The following is a 19,604-nucleotide window of genomic DNA, read 5'->3' on the forward strand; positions in this document are numbered from 1 at the left end:
GAATCCGGCGCCCCGACCGGGACTAGAACCTGGTGTGCCAGCGCCGCAAGGCAGAGGATTAGCCTAGTGAGCCGTGGCGCCGGCCTCTACTTTTATTTTAAAAATGTAAGACTCAGGATGGATGAGAACACATGCCACAACCAGCCTGCAGGATTGCTTTCTCCACTGAGCAGTCCTGGACTCTAAAGCTACATGTGTGGGTGTCTTCAAGGAAGTGTTTGGGCGATGATCTAACACCCAAATACCTACCGCTTGCGGTCAACGAAAACACGCGTCTGCACTGGAGCATTTCCAGATGCCTCTCATAGAATGTTGACTGCTTTGCAGAACTCCTCAGCTGCATCAAAACTAGACATTTTAATCTGAGAATATCAAATTCATGGTAATTCAATTTTAACCAGTCAAGAACATGCTTATTTTTGTTAAGGTAAATAAAACACATGTTTCTTTACAAAAATTCATGGGATCTTAGATTCCATAAATATCAGTCTTTGGCACAATTGCCAGCTCTCTATTAAAACAAAATCGCAGACAGGGTTAATGTACACTTGAGATAAAAGAATCTTCTTACGGCAAAGTGGGTTTCTCCGAACTTTCTGACCTCAAATAGAAGACATAGGGGCCTTGAACCATGGTGTATTACTGGAATTACAGAAAAGTGTTAACAGTGATGTCTGCCTATAAAATCACACAATTCTATGGCAAGGAATTGAAATTTTTATTTTTAAATTTTAAAAATGTTTTTACTTTAGGAACAGAGAGACAGAAAGGTAGAGAGTGGGGGAAGATGACTGGGGCTGGGGGAGAGAAGGGAGAGCGAGAGCAAGAGAGAGAGAGAGAGAGAGAAAGAGAGAGAGAGAAAGAAATTCACATGCTGCTTTTGTCTCCAAACGCCTGCACCAGCTGGAGCTGTGCCGAACTGAACCTAGAAGGCAGGAACTCAGTTCAGGTCTCTCATTTGGGTGACAGCAACCCAATTACTTGAATCATCGCAGCTGTCCCCATGTCTAAATTAGCAGTAAGCTGGAGTCAGGAGCCTAAGTGAGGTATCAAACACAGTTACTTCAATGGGGGATGCAGGCGTCTTAACCAATGTCTTACAGGCAAAGCTAAATGCCCATCTGGAGCTGACATTTTATACTATGTTATCCATTAGTCACCAGTACAAACGCAGGCCTTATTATTTGCTGTGTGAAACCAATGTCTTTGTGACTTGAAGGTATTCAGGGTTAACGTTAGGGCAATATATGTTTTTTGCTCACAAGCCATACTGAGTTACAGCTAAGACTAGTTGATATTTCACAGTTTATACAATTACAGAATTAACTGCACATGCTGCATAAACTATAGGAAAAAATAGATATGAGTTATATCTACACTTTAAAGAGAATGTGTATGCTTATTATTTTAGTGGAGTATATTAGGATATGTGGAGTATAGCAGTATAACTGAGAACAAGTCCAGGGACATCAATTCCCAAGTTCTATTCCTAATGTATCTATTGAGGAGTTGTTGGCCATTGTCACAATAGAGCTAAACTTGATTCCCTATCTTGCAAGATGAGTGTGTTGAATTAAATGATATCAAAAAATCCCAACTGCACTTATGCATGTTTTTGTCTAACTTGTGGACAAAGACTGACATAAAGGTACAAAAAATAAATCCTTTTTTACAACCCAGAACTCATTGATCAGTATGAGTTTTGATACATACAAGCAGGAATAAGATGAAAATAAAAGAAATTCCTTTCATTCTTATGAATTTTATGATTCTAAGCTATTGTCATGATTATTACTCTTACATGCTTTAGTTGTAGAAGATTGTTTATACTAAGGAGTATTTTGATACTCAATTCTAGATTATTTTCTTCTTGAAGCAGTATGTCCAAATATTGATAATACCTAAATTTCACAGTTCAATCCTACAATAGAAATATACATATGTGGAAAGATATATTTAATGAGTGGTCAATAAAACTAAATATTTATTTATTTTGAAAGTCAGAGTTACAGAAAGTGATGGAGACACAGAGAAACACAGATCATCCATCTGCTGGTTCACTCTCCAGATGGCTATGATGGCCAGCACTGGGCCAGGCCAAAATAAATGATTTTTGGTCAATACAAGGTATAGGTTGTCATCATTTCATGAAAAACCATAAATGCCTTTGAGAAAATTATGTCATATATGAAGATGCATGTGTTTGGGCAATGCCATTCTTGGCTTAAGTATCAGCTTTTTCAATTTACATAATTTTGCTGAGTTGAGGGACATTCAATAAATATCAATATTGTTATTAACTAAAATTCCATGGAATTTTTTTGAAAATATAAATACTTTAGTGTGTATTAAACTATTCGGTAAATATTTATTAAGCTACTTTGTGCCAGGCAATCTTTCAGGCAATGAAAGACCAAACAAAGCACCAGCTCTCTAAAAGGGATGACTATATTATATGGCAGGTAAAGAAAGTCTAAATGAGGAAGATAAAATTAGAATAATGTAATAGCAAAATGTTCTCATGGTATTATATATATAGGCTACCTAAGAAAGATCTCCGAGGTTATGTTAGGGCACAAAAGTGAGTAAAGTGAGGGAAGAAGCTATGCAAAAGGAACAGAAAATACGAAGGCCATAGTGCCTAAGTGCGAAAGCCCAGTGCTTAGAAAAGCAATGGGAACAGAACAGTGTAAGTAAGGAATACAGTGGTGGGAAACGAGGAGAGGGAAGTAAATGAGGATGCTCCGCATTAGGAGTGTGATGGATTTTTTTCTGAGCATGTTGGGGATTTAAATAAGACTGTGACATGATCTGACTTATATTTTAAATAGATTAATCTGGCTTCTGAATTACAAATAGACCACAGAATGGCAGGAGGGTAAGTAGAAAGATAATTAGAGATCAACTACAATGTCCAAGTGGAATATAAGGATGGTACTTCATTAATATGAGAGGACCAACTGGTTAAACAGAAAATTTAAACCTGTAATTTTATAATTTGAAGATTGTAGACTTTTCTATCCTGAGGTTAAATGAAAATAAAGTTGAATTCCTGTGACTAAACAGAAGTTGTAAGATTTCTAGAATTTCCAATAACTAGTTAAGATTCTTTAAAATATTTACTTATTTATTTGAGAAATGAGAAAGAGAGAGAGAGAGAGAGAATCTTCCATCTGCTAGTTTACTCCCAAATGCCTGTGACCTCAAGGCTTAGCCAGGCTGAAGCCAGGAGTTGGCTACTCCATTGAAGTCTCTCATGTGGGTAGGAGGAATACATTGGGCCATGATTTGCTTGCTCCCAGGTATTGTAGTAAGAAGCTGGGTTAGAAGAACTGAGTAGCTAGAACTCAAACCCGCACTCTGATACAGGCATTCAAGTAAGGCTTAACTAGCTGTGGCACAACGCCTGCCCCTCACTACGATACTGAAAATCTTCAGATACAAATCCTTACAGTCCTGTTGTATAAGGCGTTGTAAAAAGAAATCAATATGGGGTATTTGTGCAGAAGTTAAGGTGCTGGTTGGCACTCATATTGCATATCAAAGTGTCTGGGTTTCATGTCCCAGCTACTCTGTTTTAAATCCAGTTTCCTGCTACTGGGCACCCTGGAAGGCAGCAGATGATGGCTCAAGTATTTGGGTCCCTGCCACCCATGTGGGAAACCAGGATTGAGTTTGGTCTGGCACAGCCTGGTTATTGTGAACATTTGCAAATGAACTAGCACATGGAAGACCTCTATCTTGCTGTCTCTACCTTGAAAATAAAGTGAAAATATAAAGTAAATTAAAAATAAAAAAACTACCTGTAATTGTCAATTAGCTCTCTTACTTCAAATAATGGTACTAAATTATTACTGACCTATTTATTGATTATATTTATTAGCATAATTATCAGCAAATAATGCGTTAAAATTACTGTATTCTTTGTGTGTATATATATAATATATAATATTTATAAACACTGCTAAATAGCACTTTTAGATATTATGTCATTATTTTTTTAAAAAAATTCAAGATTAATCAGCTATTATACTAACAGTCAAATCTTAAATTATGGTCAATGTGTCTTTCTATAAAGAAAATAACATCAAAACATGTATTCATCTAAGTTATTAAGTCTTTACTAATTCTGCATGTTTAAATTCCCCTTTAGACTCTAATGAAATATTTGTGATACCTTGTTTCTGGGTCATAGGTACAATCACCTAAAAAATTTCATGGTGACATGGATAATTGTTTATTGGGGGGTTGTAATTTGTTGCTAAGGTTACATACTTTCTTTCTCCACTAATAATGGACAACACTGGGTCTGTAATCTGAATCTCCTGAGCACTCAGAACCTGATCACTCCAAGTCTCACTTTCCAGGCTTTCATTGTATACAATACCTCATTTTCAGATTCCTGCCGTTGTGTCAGCTGACACTAGTCCTCTTACTAACTGTATACACCCTTGTCCTCAATGAATAAGGGCTTGATTGTGCATTGATTAAAATGGCTTATTTTTACCGTGAAAGCAAATTACACAGAATTGGCATTTCCTACCAAACAAAGAAAAATAATACCAAAATAACACAAACTTGACACTTCCCTAATGCTTTAATCTGACAATCTCGGCACACTTAACAAATGGCAATTAATGAACCCCTACAACATTCCTGTCAGGAAAGTCTACTTTACCCATTTTACAAATGAAATGCTCAGAGGTAACATAACTTGGACAAGGTTTCACAGTCTATGTATGACAGAACAGGGACCATAACTCAACAGCCTTGGCCAAGGCTCCCAGGCAGTCAACAAGCAGTCAACAAGTACTAATCGGGAGAACATATTGCTTCTGCTTATACCATGAAAATCCCCATTTCATAAGAAATCCCTGAATGGTTATTCAGACAAAGACCTTATTATGTACAGCCATAATTCACATCCAAGAGGAAGGAAACTCGAAAATCTGTAAGTGCATCTTGGCGAGAGTACTACTGTCATTAAAAAAAGAAAGAGAAGGAGAGAGAGAAATCCCAGCTAAAAGTTAACTAGTGAAATATAACTAACGGGTTAGACTTGACAGAGGAACGTAGTGCTTAAGAGTATCATCTGAGTTACAAAGTGTGCTAGTCAATGAATTCTGTGGTTCATGGTTTTCCAGATAAGTGTACATCAATGTATTATAATTCTAAGAGGGGAAAAGATTGGCTATGATCCTTACAGGAAGATCTAAAGGCATTTGGGAATATTATTGGTTACATCCACCCAGTTAGGAAGCTATCATTTTTATTGTAAATAATAAACTTAGTGATTCTGTTTCCAGTCATGTGGTTTATCAAAACTGTGCCCGTAGTTAAACTGGATCCCAGAGTGTCGTTGAGAATACCGTGCTGATGTGGTATGTACAAAGTCTGTAATCACACACTGCAGTGATTTCTCATGTTGCTTCAACGACTATAAACCAATCTAATCCCTCATTAAAAAATGTTTCCACCCCAATTCTGTAATGAGAAGGTGGCATCCCCCACCTGAGACTCCATGCATATTTAGGGTATGAGTGATCACCAGCTGACACGCAGTTACGTTAATAGCATAAATACATGCAGAATGAATACGACCAAATGCTGTCATTCTTCATGACCACACCTCCCTCTATTTCTACCCATCTCTTCCTTTACCAGAATCAGTTCAATCTTCTGCCTCTACCTGATTTCAATTCCATGGTAATTTCCAACTTGCCCATCAACCCCCTTTTGGAATCATGCCATCAGACCATCTGAACCCCAAATCTAGCCATTTCAGCCTGTTCTCTCCAACCTTCTATCCTCTCATTCTCCTGGAGTTACTAATGTAACCGCTATTCTAGCCTCCAGCCCCAAAATAGCACCATTATTTTTTCTCTTTCTTTTCTTTTCCACATCTCTCCCTGTTCATTCCCTGATTTTTTTTTTTTTTTTTTTGACAGGCAGAGTGGATAGTGAGAGAGACAGAGACAGAGACAGAGAAAAAGGTCTTCCTTTTTGCCTTTGGTTCACTCTCCAATGGCCGCCGAGGCAGTGTGCTGCAGCCAGCGCATCGCGCTGATCGGAAACCAGGAGCCAGGTGGTTCTCCTGGTCTCCCATGCGGGTGCAGGGCCCAAGCACTTGGGCCATCCTCCACTGCACTCCCAGGCCATAGCAGAGAGCTGCACTGGAAGAGGGACAACCGGGACAGAATCCGGCACCCTGACCGGGACTAGAACCTGGGGTGCCAGCGCCACAGGTGGATTAGCCTAGTGAGCTGTGGCACCGGCCCATTTCCTGATCATTTTTATTGCTATGTAAATTGAAAAAATACAATGTATTTTTCACTTAATACATAAAGTTTTGAAATATATATATATATATAAAATGTGTAATAACAAAATCTAGCTAATTATTATATGCATTACTTCAGTTACCATTTTTGTAGTGAGAACACTTAACATCCATTATCTCAGCACTTTTAAGAATGTAACAAATTATTATTAACTACAGTATACATGTTGTATAATAGATCTCTTGAACTCATTCTTCCCATCTAACTGGAATTTTGTATCCTTTGACCAACATTAGTCTAGCACTGCCCATTAGCAGTAATCTCCGACCTTGGTACCCACAATTTTACTTTTTCTATGAGATTAACTTTTTAAAACATACTCCACACTAGCTTCTTTTTTAAAATTTTATTTATTTATTTATATGAATGCTTCGGTTACATAGAGAGAGACAGAGACAGAGAGAAAGGTTTTCCATCTGCTAGTTCACTCCCCAAATGGCCAGAGCTGGGCCAGAACAAATCAAAGAGCCAGGACCTTCTTTTAGGCCTCCCACATAGGTATAGGTGTCCAAGTACTTGGGCCATCTTCTGCTGATTTCCCAGGCACATTAGCAGGGAATGGGATCAGAAGAGGAGCAGCTGGGACTCGAACTAGCAACTATATCGGATGCTAGCACCAAAGTGTAGCCCTACCTGCTTTGCCACAGTGCCTGCCCTGGGCTTATTTCACATAGCATGATTATCTCCAGGTTCATCATGTTATCCCAGATGGTAGTATTTCATTCCTTTTTTGTGGTTGAGTAGTATTCTATTGTATATAAACCATATTTTGATTCATATCTTGCTATCGTGACTAGTGCTACAATGAACATAGGAGGGGGAGTTATCTCTCTGATATAGTGATTTGCTTATCTGAGTTTTAATCAAACATTTATTAATCATCTTTTATATGTCAGGTCCTGTATTTTGATGTTGGGAGTTAGTGGTGGATCTATCACAGAATGCACCCTCAGTTTGCTTAGAGTTAGTAAAACTCAATTGTTTTAGTGACTGAACTACTATATTACAATATAAACAGAGTAAGACACAGAATCCAACATAGGAAAGTAGTGGGGACGAGTGGTAGTAAAATTTCCACTACAAACTGACTCCACATTGGCTATTTTAAGTATTTCCCACCTGCCTCAACCCTTCCTCTGTCTGATTATGCATGATTACCACATTTGATTAAAAAAAAAAAATCCACACAAGTCATGTAATATAAACTACTATAAAATAGAAATCTTTTCTCCTTTTATTTTGTAATTTCTTTTTATATTTATTCTTTGTTTCTGTTCTTCTAATATCTCTCCTATAGTAGCTGGTATGGAGAAGGGTCTAAACAGTTTTACACTGATGTCACTTTTCCAGGGCAGCCTTTCCTAGTGACACTAGCACACCTCAACAATCTCCATCTCCCTCATCTGCTGTTTTTCCCTTGGTGCCTTCTATCATTTAGCACAGCAAACATCGATTTTTCAAATCAACTCTCTCCTCTGGCTAAAATGAAAGGTTCATGAAGGCAGAAATTTTGGATTTATTTGTATACTGCATGGATGTGTCATTTATGAGAGTTCAAGAATAGTTTGTTGCATAAATACTGAGCCTTTTCCACTGTGACTTTGATCCAATCTTGCCTTTTAATTCTGAACCTTTGGTACTTTATACAACCAGATTAACTTGCTTATTAAATTCCCTTAATCATACAGAAAGCACAGTATTATAAGACAAACAAAAATATTTCTAAATCGGAATGTAGAAACCAAGAAATGTAAGGTAGAAGATCAGATAATGGTAAGTGCAATGATGAAAAATGATTCAGGAGAAATAAGCAGGAGTGAGTTTAGACATTTTTGCTGAGGTGGTCAGAACAAGTATCAGTAAAGGAAGTAGCATTTATTAGACTGGACAGATAAAACTCAGTGCATCACAAACTGATGTTCATGTGAGTCACTTGAGGCTCTGCTAAACTGTGGATTGTGATTCAGAAAGTCTGAGGTGGGCCTCCAGGTTCTATATTTCTAAAAAGATGCCAGGTAACGCCTACCCTGTTATTTGAGGAATCAGGATATGACTTAGAGAAAAGTAGGTTACAGAAAAATGGAAATAATGTTAACATAGTAGCTGAAATTCTTAATTATGCATTAAAAAGTTACACTTCAAGTAAATTTGAACAGAAATAGACTACTCCAATTAATTAAAAGTAGTTTAGCATCATAGGCATTTGATTATATTTTTAAAATAACCTGATATACTATTTATTTCATATTCATGTTTGAGCTATTGAAAATATAAAAAAGGAAAGCTGCCTAAAAATCCAACTTCCACAGATAACATTTTGTTCTGTGTACTCTCATTTTTATATGCATCTTAGAATATACTGTTGTGTAACTATCATGTAAAATTTAATATAACATGCATAGTTGAATGTCAATAAACATGAGTCTACATAAACTTCTTTATCTATAAAACTAACATTTTACGTGCCCCATAAATACATGTTCATGATATGAAAATAAATGAAAGATCAGCTTAAAAAGAAAAACCAATCATCATTTCAGTACTTAAATACATATGAATATATATTTGAAAATGTATAGACATTTTCTTATGTGTATATCTACTTAGATTAACTCATAATGTGCATATGGTTCTTATTTTTTTCTGATTTCTATATCATCAATCTTAAGAACACAATGGCCCATTATATGAATGTATTATTGTTATTCAATTTTATATTTTTACTTATATATAGTGGTTCTATTTTTGATAGAAACATCTTTGCATTCTGAATCAAATTGTTTTTACAGCAAATTCTTCAATGTGGATTTGCTATGGCATGCTCAATTTTTAAGTTTTTGGTTTCATTTTGATTATAAATACATGTGATCAAAATTTTCTTCACAAACTTTTTTTTTAGTTTTGAGTTTCATCTCTGAGGTATGTTTACATATTCTTCCTACATCCTCTCTAGCAATTGTTACTATTATTTTTAAACTTTACACATATTATAAATCAGAATGTTGCACTTTTATAAATTATATTCATAGAATTACTTATCTGATTCAAAGATTTTATATTTATTGGCCCATTGAATATATTAAATACTTTTTCTGTGGAGTTCAATAGCTCATTTTTCTTTTTTAAATATTTTATTTATTTTTTTAACTGTTCTTGAAATTTATTTATTTATTAGAAAGGCAGAGGCAGAGAGAGAAAGAAGTCTCTCATCCAGTGGTTCACTCCCCAGAAGGCTGCAATAGTCAGAGCTGTGCTGAGCTTCTTCCAGGTCTCCCATATGGGTGCTGGGGCTCAAGGCCTTGGGCCATATTCTACTGCTTTCCCAGGCCATACCAGAGAGCTGGATAGGAAGTAGTACAGCAGGGACTTGAACTGGTGCCCATATGGGATGCCAGCAATGCAGGCGGTGGTCTCACCTGCTATGCCACAGTGCCGGCTTCATATTTATTTTTAAATTTTTATCAATGGTATATAATTTTCAAATATTTCATAAATATACAGATTTAGGAATATTGTGCTATTTTTTACCCTACCCTCCCTCGCGCCCATGCTTCTCCCTGTCCCTTCTCCACTCTCAATTTTTACAAAGATCTATTTTCACTATATTTTATACCCATAAGGTTAACCTTACACCAAGTAAAGAGTTCAATAAATAGCATGAAGAAAAAAATCAATGTTCCTCAATAGTAATCGATCACTGAATATCAAAATGTTCATTTCACTGCAATACATCACATTTTAGGTACTCTATAAATTATCCCAGATCAGGGGAAACATATGATATCTGTCTTTTGGGGACTGGCTTATTTCATTAAGTATAATGGTTTCCAGTTGTATCCATTTTGTTGCAAAAGAAAGCATTAGATTTTTTTTTACAGCTGAGTAATACTCCATAGTGTATATATACTCCTTAATTTCTTTATCCAGTCATCAGTTGATGGACATCTGGGTCGACTTCATATCTTACCCATTGTGAATTGAGCTGCTTTAAACACGGGGGTACAGATAACTCTTTCAAAGGCTAGATGAATAAACACTGTGGTTTTGATTAGCATTTCTCTGATGAACCCACAGCCAGTTGGAAGCATTTCCACTAAGATCTGGAGCCAGACAAGGATGCCCACTCTCATTATTGCTATTCAATATAGTCCTAGAAGTTTTAGCCAGAGCAGTTAGGCAAGAAAAAGAAATCAAAGAGATACAAATTGGAAAAGAGGTAGTCAAATCATCCCTATTTGCAGATGATATGATTCTACATATAAGATCCAAAAGACTCCACTGAGAGACTATTGGAACTCACAAAAGAGTTTGGTAAAGTGGTAGGTTATAAAATCAACACACAAAAATCAATAGCCTTTGTATACACCAACAATGCCATGACTAAGAAAGAACTGTAAGATCAATCCCACTCACAACAGCTACCAAAAAAATTAAATACCTTGGGATAAAATGAATCAAGGCACCTGGGCCATCCTCTGCTGCTTTCCCAGGCCACAGCACAGAGCTAGATCAGAAGTAAAGCAGCCAGGACTCGAACAGGTACCTATATGGGATGCTGGCACTGCAGAAGGCAGCCTTAACTGCTACACCACTGCTGGCCCAGGCTTCATGTATTAAAGGGGAAATAAAGTAGAAATTTGCTACCTACGTTTATTCAATAATTTGGAGAAAATGGTATATTTTATTATTAATATTCTAGTCAAATAATGTGTTTAATCATTCTATTTGTCCAAATTTTTGAAGAATAGTAATATCTGGTAATTTTTATATAAAAGCCAACTGTATTCTTCATTCAAATCATTCCTGAATGTTATTGCGAAAATTTAATTCTCTATTTTTATTTTTACCTAGCTCTGGCTGGTCTGTAGCAAAAGTTTTTTTATTATAATTTTTAAAATTACCTTTATTTCAAATCACTGAGTATAATACTTTTCAGTTTATTATATCCAGTTTTTCCAAGACAGACCAGAAAAATAGAAAACAATGATAAAATAAATATTCTTCCTTCTTTTCAATTCTTATTTTATTGTCCTATTATATTGGTTAGAGTTTCTAATAAATGACTAATAATATGTTAGTGAAAATAGACTTCATGTATTTTTCATCTCCTTAATGATAAAGTGTAATGTTCTGTCATTTAGCATATGGTAGTTACTTCAGATGCATAATCATCATAATTTAAAGGGCATTTATTTTTATTCATAGACTTACAAATTGAAACTTTAAATTAAATAAGAAATTGTGGTTTGTTTTATATCTATCTGGTTTCATCTACTTGAAAGGCAGAAAGTAAAACATATAGAGAAATAAACAGACATGGAGAGAAGGATAGAGAGAGAGAGAGAGAGAGAGAGATCTTCCGTATGCTTGTTCAGTGTTCAAATGTCAGTAACAGCCAGAACTGGGCAAACCTTAACCCAGGAATCTAGAGCTCTACCTGGGAAGCCCAGGTGGATGGCAGGGACTTCTGTACTTGACTCATCATCTGGGCCTCCCAAGATGCACCAGCCAGAAGCTGAATCAGAAGTGGAATAACCGGCCGGCGCCGCGGCTCACTAGGCTAATCCTCTGCCTGTGGCGCCAGAACACGGGGTTCGAGTCCCGGTCAGGGTGCTGGATTCTGTCCTGGTTGCCCCTCTTCCAGGCCAGCTCTCTGCTGTGGCCCAGGAGTGCAGTGGAGGATGGCCCAAGTGCTTGGGCCCTGCACCCACATGGGAGACCAGGAGAAGCACCTGACTCCTGGCTTCGGATGGGTGCGATGCGCCGGCCGCAGCGCTCTGGTCGCGGTGGCCACTGGAGGGTGAACCAAGGGCAAAAAGGAAGACCTTGCTCTCTGTCTCTCTCTCACTGTCCACTCTGCCTGTCAAAAAAAAAAAAAAAAAAAAAAAAAAAAGTGGAATAACCAACATCAGACCAGTACTCTGATACAGAATGCTGATATCCAAAACAGCTGCTTAACTCACTGCACCACAGGCCCATCCCATTTTTAAATTTAGTTGATAACTCTCAAGCACAAAGCACATTCTTTCCATGATACTTGTAATATAACAGACATCATCAATAACCTTTACAAATATTGGGCCACCCTATACTGCATACAGTAAATTTCACTTGGAACTAATTATGTACATAAAGTGTTAACTTATATTTTCACTAAACTTACTAAATTATTATTTCAATACTGAAAAATATTAGGTTCTAAGGACACATTTGTTATCTTTGCATTCACATTTATAAGTGATGTTGTTTTGCGTTTGCTCTATTGTTTGGATTATCAGATTTATCTTTAAAGTGAATAGATTGAGAGGCTTTCATATTTTCCAAAATATTTAACATAGGTTGCTAGCATTTTGACATAGAAGGTAAAGTCTCAGCCTGCTATGCCTGCATCCCATAGGGCTGCCAGTTGAAGTCCCAGCTGCTCCACTTCCAATCCAGCTCTCTGCTAATGGCCTGCAAGGGCAGTGGAAAATGGCTCAAGTTCTTGGGCCCTGGCCACCCATGTGGGAGACCTGGAAGAAGCTCCTGGCTGCTGGCTTCGACCTGGCCCAGCCCTGGCCAATTAAGCCATCTGGGGAGTGAACCAGTGAATGGAATATCTCTCTCCAAATCTTTGTCTCTCCCTGTCTTTCTGTAACTCTTTCAAAACACACAAACAACAAAAACAAAAGCCAAAAGCTTTAGCATAGTATGGGATATAACTCTTAAAAATTTATTATACATATTCAGTATTAGTTTCCTTGGTATGCTATTAAAAAATTATCACAAACGGGCAGCTTAAAGCAATAGTAATTTGTCCTCACACAGTTCTGAAGACTTGACATCTGAATCCAAAGTGTGGTCAGAATCATGCTCCCTCTGGAGGCTGCAGGAAAGAATTCTTTTGTTAATCCAAGAGTTTGGTGGCTCCAAGCAGTCCTTGACATTCCTTAGGATAGGGCCAGATCTTTGCATTCTCTGCCTCTGTCAGCACATGGACTTCTTCCTGTGTGTGTCCACTCCTCTTCTTGGAAGGGCACTGGTCATTTACGTGAAAGCCCACTCTCATCCAGGATTGTGTCATTTTAACTGACCTCATCTGTAAGCATGCTACTTTCAAATAAAATTACTTCCTAAATTTCCAAGTAGACATGAATTTTGAGAGTGTATTTTCAACCCACTACAAGTCCCATAAAATCTTATGATTCTGGCACTGTTTTTGTCCAATGTACATAAAATTTTATTGAAAATAAAATGAAACATCTGGTGTGATCAGGGCAGGCACTTAGTCTCATAAAAATGCCAGTTAAGATGTCCATTTTCTGAATCAGAACACCTAGGCTCAATGCCTGGCTCTGACTTCTGATTCCAACTTCCTGCTAATGGAGACCCTAGGAGGCAGTACCTGTCACCCACACATGAGACCTGGATTGAGTTTCTGACTCCCAGCCCAATCCCAGTTGTTGTGGGTATTTGTGTAATGAACCAGTAGATGGGATGGAGGGCTCTCTCTCTTCTCCTCCTCCAACCCCTGCCCCATGGGTGTGTATGTGTGTGTCATATCTAAAATTAAAAACAAATGACTGTTGGGATCAACATATTCACTTTAAATCATTCATGTTTACTATATGAGAAAAATAGTTTCATTGACTCAATAGGGTTGGACCAGCTTACTACAGCAGTGTCCAAAATGTAAAGCTAATCACTAATTTTAAAATACAGTCAGGGACTCAGGCTGAAAACTTCAAAAGTTCTGCTTGGAATTTGCACATTTTGTTTGTTCAGGATTTGATCTAAAAAAGAAATCATCATTATATTCCAGCTTTAAAAGTGTTGATATCCATGTGCTTACATGACCATTTGAATTTCTGAGAGAGTAGTATCTAAGGATGCTACCACTGAAGGTCACGGAAGAATTGTCATCTATGGCCACAGGAGATGAAACTAACGATTTTAACCCAATGCACCTGTGAGATTCTGATGAACTTCCTCAAAGAGCCTCTGTGATTTTTGTCTGGCTGTGACCACCTCGTAAACTGGGGAAATTTGCCTGAACTATTTATTTTCATTTTTTTATCCATGACTTTGTTCATTTGATATGCTTCTTTTTTGACAAACTGAACAAATTAATCCTGCCTGTCCCAAATAGAGAATCCTTGAATTTCCAAGCTTAACATGAGGCCCTCTTTGTCAATTTTCAACTGAGAAGCTGAGAGAGAAGGGAACTCTGGGAAATACTTTCCTTTTCTCAGACGAGTGGTGATGGTGCTGAACTAGCAATAGGAAATCCAGTGTAAATGGTATTTAGGGACTGAGTTTCGTGCAGAGGAAAGTCAGGGAATTCGAAGAACAGGGATTTGGGTTATTGATCAGTCCTCTTAAAATCTAAAGAAACTGAGTTGAGTATCTTTCTTCTTGGAAGCTAAATCACAGATATGTATGCTTTTAGATGCTAAATTATTTGCTGTTTGAAACTATTCTCTCTGCTGAACACATCAAAATGGAATGTACTTTTTTTCTTTCATCTTTACGCAAGAGTGGCGCTAGCATTCTAAAACATGTAATTTATCTCAGCATTCTCAGAGTTGTTTTTGTAGCAATATAATTAAACAATAAAAGCCATATGACACCAGTTCTTAAAAGTGCCTGACATATTTGTATATGAAATTTCAGAGACATCTGTTTGCATAAGTATAAACATTATCAACAACATTACAATCAATATTTATTTAGGATATACTTACTATGTCCTAGTCACTACCTTAAATTTAATAGTTTATTTAATGGTCTCAGAAACTCTTTAGACAGGTTCTACATAACAAAACTCATTTTTAAATGATATTATTTGTAAGGATGATAAGAAATAAAATTACTGTTAGAACTCAAATGAGAGTGGAAATAATTTTTCTATGTATTGGTTATATATACTACTCATTAAATTGTTTAGCTTATTTTATGAGTTAAAGGGTTCAATCACCAAACATAAGTTAACAAAACTCATCTTAAAACTATCATGTGGGAAATTTGCCTGAAATATTCATATTAAGGTTTATTTACCCAAGAATTGTTTTCATTATATATATGTGTGTGTATGTATTATTTTAGAAGCAGAAAAAGAATTTTGTTTTTCCTAGATAGAGAATTCTTCTTCAGTTAACTTTACACTACTTAAAAAAAAGGAGAGATTCAAATAGTAAAAGAAATCCAGTGTTTTATTTTGAGGTCTTGACCTCATTGGAAGATAAACAGCAGCTTTTAGCAGAGGAAGAACTCTCATAAGTTAATGTCAAGTGTGTCAATTTAACCGGAGATGTTCAAATCTTAATAGACTGTAAATCAGGAGATACTATGACATTGTAATTGAGTTAACATTAGCCTTTCACCTTCGTGAACTTGGGGATGCATCTGACTCAGGTTAAGGGGAAGAAATTCTATTAATTTTCAGGTGTCCAGTTGTCTGTGTCCCAAAATTGCATTAGCGTCCACTTTGTTTAGAAATGGCTTATACTTAGAACATCCTTAGACCATCCTAAATACCGTGATTCAGTTTTCTAAATCACTCAAGATGTACTGACAGCGGAAAGTATTAAGAAAATAGGGAGTACTAACTCAAAGAATTCATCATTCACTTTTAAATGATTAAATTTAGATATATAATATGATAGAATTTTCAAGATAGATTTCCAGTAGATTTGCTTTATGATACTCACACTAAAAAACCTTTTATATCATATAGTCATTTTTAAAAAATTTTATTTATTCATTTGAGAGGTAGATTTATAGACAAGAAAATGAGAGATAGACAGAAAGGTCTTCCATCCACTGGTTCACTCCCCTGATGGCCCAAGGTCGGAGCTGGGCCAGTCTGAAGCCAAGAACCAGGAGCTTCCTCCAGGGCTCTCACATGGGTGCAGGGGCCTAAGCACTTGAACCATTTTCTGCTGCTTTCCCAGGCCATAAGAAGAGAGTTGGATTGGAAGAGGAGCACGGGGACTCGAACCAGCACCCATATGGGATGCTGGTGCTGCAGGCGGAAGCTTAGCCCACTATGCCACAGCACTAGCCCAAATCATGTAGTCTTTAATTTCATTAGTTGAGGGTAACCAATAAATGACCACAACCAAAAGATGTGAACTGAGAAGTAACTGGAGAATTAAATGGACTATACAAATATCTTCAAAGTCACATGTAATCAAATGAATGCAAATTAACTCAAAGGGAATATCATACTCTGCCAATAAACTAATCATAGTACTCACTGTTATCTGAAATTATTAAAAAACAACTGTGTTAAATAGTTTCATAAACTATTTAACTAGAAACAAGTTGATAAACTTCTTCTGAAAATTAATTTATTAGGCCGGCGCCACAGCTCATTTGGCTAATCCTCCACCTGCGGCGCCGGCATCCCAGGTTCTAGTCCCAGTTGGGGTGCTGGATTCTGTCCCGGTTGCTCCTCTTCCAGTCCAGCTCTCTGCTGTGGCCCGGGAGGGCAGTGGAGGATGGCCCAAGTGCTTGGGCCCTGTACCTGCATGGGAGACCAGGAGAAGCACCTGGCTCCTTGCTCCGGATTGGCGCAGCGTGCAGGCCATAGCGGCCACTTGGAGGGTGAACCAACGGAAAAGGAAGACCTTTCTCTCTGTTTCTCCCTCTCTCACTGTCTAACTCTGCCTGTCCAAAAAAGGAAAAAAAAAAGAAAATTAATTTATTAGTATATACCAACATAAATTGGAAATTTCACACTCTTCACAAAATTATTTTCTTGTAATAAAGTTTCCTAAGGAAATTGTCCTACATACAAATTTCATATGCAGAATATGTGATCCAACGGTATTATAAGGATGAAAGAATGCAACAACCTACATGTTCATGAGAAGATTAAATGCAAATAAGTCAGCACAAATTCAAAATAATGGAATATGATGTATCAAATGACAAGGAGTTAAAATATTTAACTAAAAGAAAATACTGGGGAGGGGGGGTGGTTATTAAGCCTAGTGGTTGAGATGCCTGTATCCTATACGGAGTCCCAACTCCACTGCTGATTCCAGGATTCCACTTTCCTGCCAATGTATACCCCAGAAAGCAACAAGTAATGACTCAAGAAATTGGGTTTTCATCATCCCTATGGAAGATCTAGATTGAGGATTTATTGGCTCCAGGGGATTTAGGAAGTGATTCAGTGGATGGAGCTCTCCTTCTCCCAGCCTTTCAAATACAATGAAAACAAAATTTAAAAAGAAAATTGGTATAAAGATGTAAAAAAAAATTACTTTGAAAACAAAGGCTCATGTTTGTAAAAGAACAAATGAAATTTTAGAAAGAAATTCAAAGGCATCAAAGGTTTGATAGAGGGGCCAGCGCTGTGGCACAGAGGTTAAAGCCCCGGCCTGAAGTGCCAGCAACCCATGTGGGTGCGGTTCTAGTCCCTGCTGTTCCACCTCCGATCCAGTTCTCTGCTATGGCCTGGGAAAGCAGTAGAAGATGGCCCAAATCCTTGGGCCTGTGCACCCACATAGGAAACCTCGAGAAGGCTCCTGGCTCCTGAATTCAGATGGCGCAGCTCCAGCCATTTTAGCAATTTGGGGAGTGAACCAGCGGATGGAAGACCTCTCTCTCTGTCTCTGCCTCTCTCTGTAACTTTGTCTTTCAAATAATTAAAGATAAATCTTAAAATAAAAAACACATATATATACACACACATATATAGCAACAGATGAAATTCTACCAAAATAGTGTACTCAGCCTAAATGTTACCATGCTAAAAAGAGTAAATAAATTTGCATAAATGACATATACTTTATTTCTTCTCAATTTGTTATCAACTATCTAAGTTTATATGTCACAAACTAAATCTATTAACTCTCAATTCTTTGCTTCATTATGTTTAGCTTTAGTAATGAAGGCATTATTTCCTCTCCTGTCCATCTCAAGTATTGTATAGTGAATTGAGAGTTAGATTCTATTGTTTCAAGAACAAAGATTGCTAGTTTTATATAAGAATAAATCAGACTCTGTGACTAATTCATATCTATTTCCTGAATCACAGGAAAGAATCTCATATAGCAGAGGATACACTGAAATTCTGGTTACATAGGTACTACTAGCTACAACTAATAATGACAGTACTAGCTAAGATGTCCCAAAAAATGCATTTTGTGCCTAGTTGGGAGACAGGAATCACCCAAGATTTGAAGAACCTATCAGAAGTTCGGTGGTAAACAGTGCACCCAACTAAAGGGTTTTACAACTTTTAAAGAAAAATCATGTTTACTCCTTTCACCTTTAGGAGTCAACTGTTAAGAGAATAATAAACCTATAAGATGTGTCTTTTCCATATTTAGTCGCTGAAAACGTTAACTGAAGAAGTGAGTATGAGGATGTTAATGAAAACCCTTGAGTTAGGCAAAGTAGATATGAAGAGTGGGTGTAAGAAGCGCGCCAAAGAGACACAAAATGACTCTCACTTTTTCACCTCTTGAAATAAGATTTTGCGAATATGGCTAAAAGGGAGTCACGAAAGGGGGTTTCCATTGTAAAAGAAATGGTAGAAAAGGGTCAAAAGATAGACTCTTCTGGAGAGGAGACGAATGGATTTCTAGCATATGTGTATTTTAAAAGCTCCTTTTATCTTTTTATAACCTAAGAAGGCTTTTCAACTGGCTCAAGAAGCTGCCTGGATGCACTTACCTGTTAACAGGTGGGCAGAATTAAGCATGCGACTCAGAATGTCACTGCTTATTACGTTTCCAATATGCTCTCCTAGTTTTAGCAGGTCGGCTTCAATGAGGGTGCAAAACACACACATTTTAGTGTGTCTCTGATTAAACTAATGATAAACCAATAACTACTGTTAAATATAAAGTTCATGCTGTCAGGATGCATTCTATCTCCAGTTAAAGATTTTCACGCCTGATAAGATTTCATTTAAAGCAAAGATTAAGCCATATGTCACTTCAGTCATTGATATTTTAATTTGCATATGCCTAGCTCATGTATAGAAAACTTCTAAATCAGTAGTGTGGGTGGTACTTAGCAATTCAGAGGAAATGCAGACTGGCAGTCAAATGATTTATACCAAATTGATTTTACCAAAAACCAATTGTTGTTGCAACTGATTTTGCCCTTCTGTTACATTAAAGTGTTCTTTGTTTGAGCTCCTTGCCTAACTACATTTCACCAAAGCTGATGAGCATATGTGGAAGTTTTTGTAGAACAAGTTCACTCACTTTTCCATCCATTCAACTACCCACCCATTCATCCAACCAATATTAGTTAAGAGCA

General features: G+C 37.1%; 1 non-coding gene across 1 annotated transcript; it reads left to right on the forward strand.

Annotated features, from left to right (window-relative positions):
- Positions 1-1,598: 1,598 nt before the first annotated feature.
- LOC127484689 (small nucleolar RNA SNORA40) lies at positions 1,599-1,726 on the forward strand. The gene has a single exon (XR_007911853.1). It is a non-coding gene; the product is annotated as a small nucleolar RNA SNORA40 (small nucleolar RNA).
- Positions 1,727-19,604: the final 17,878 nt, after the last annotated feature.

This window comes from Oryctolagus cuniculus, chromosome 20, assembly GCF_051225735.1.
Source record: "Oryctolagus cuniculus isolate XC-2025 breed Fujian yellow rabbit chromosome 20, ASM5122573v1, whole genome shotgun sequence".
Classification (NCBI taxonomy): Eukaryota; Metazoa; Chordata; class Mammalia; order Lagomorpha; family Leporidae; genus Oryctolagus; species Oryctolagus cuniculus.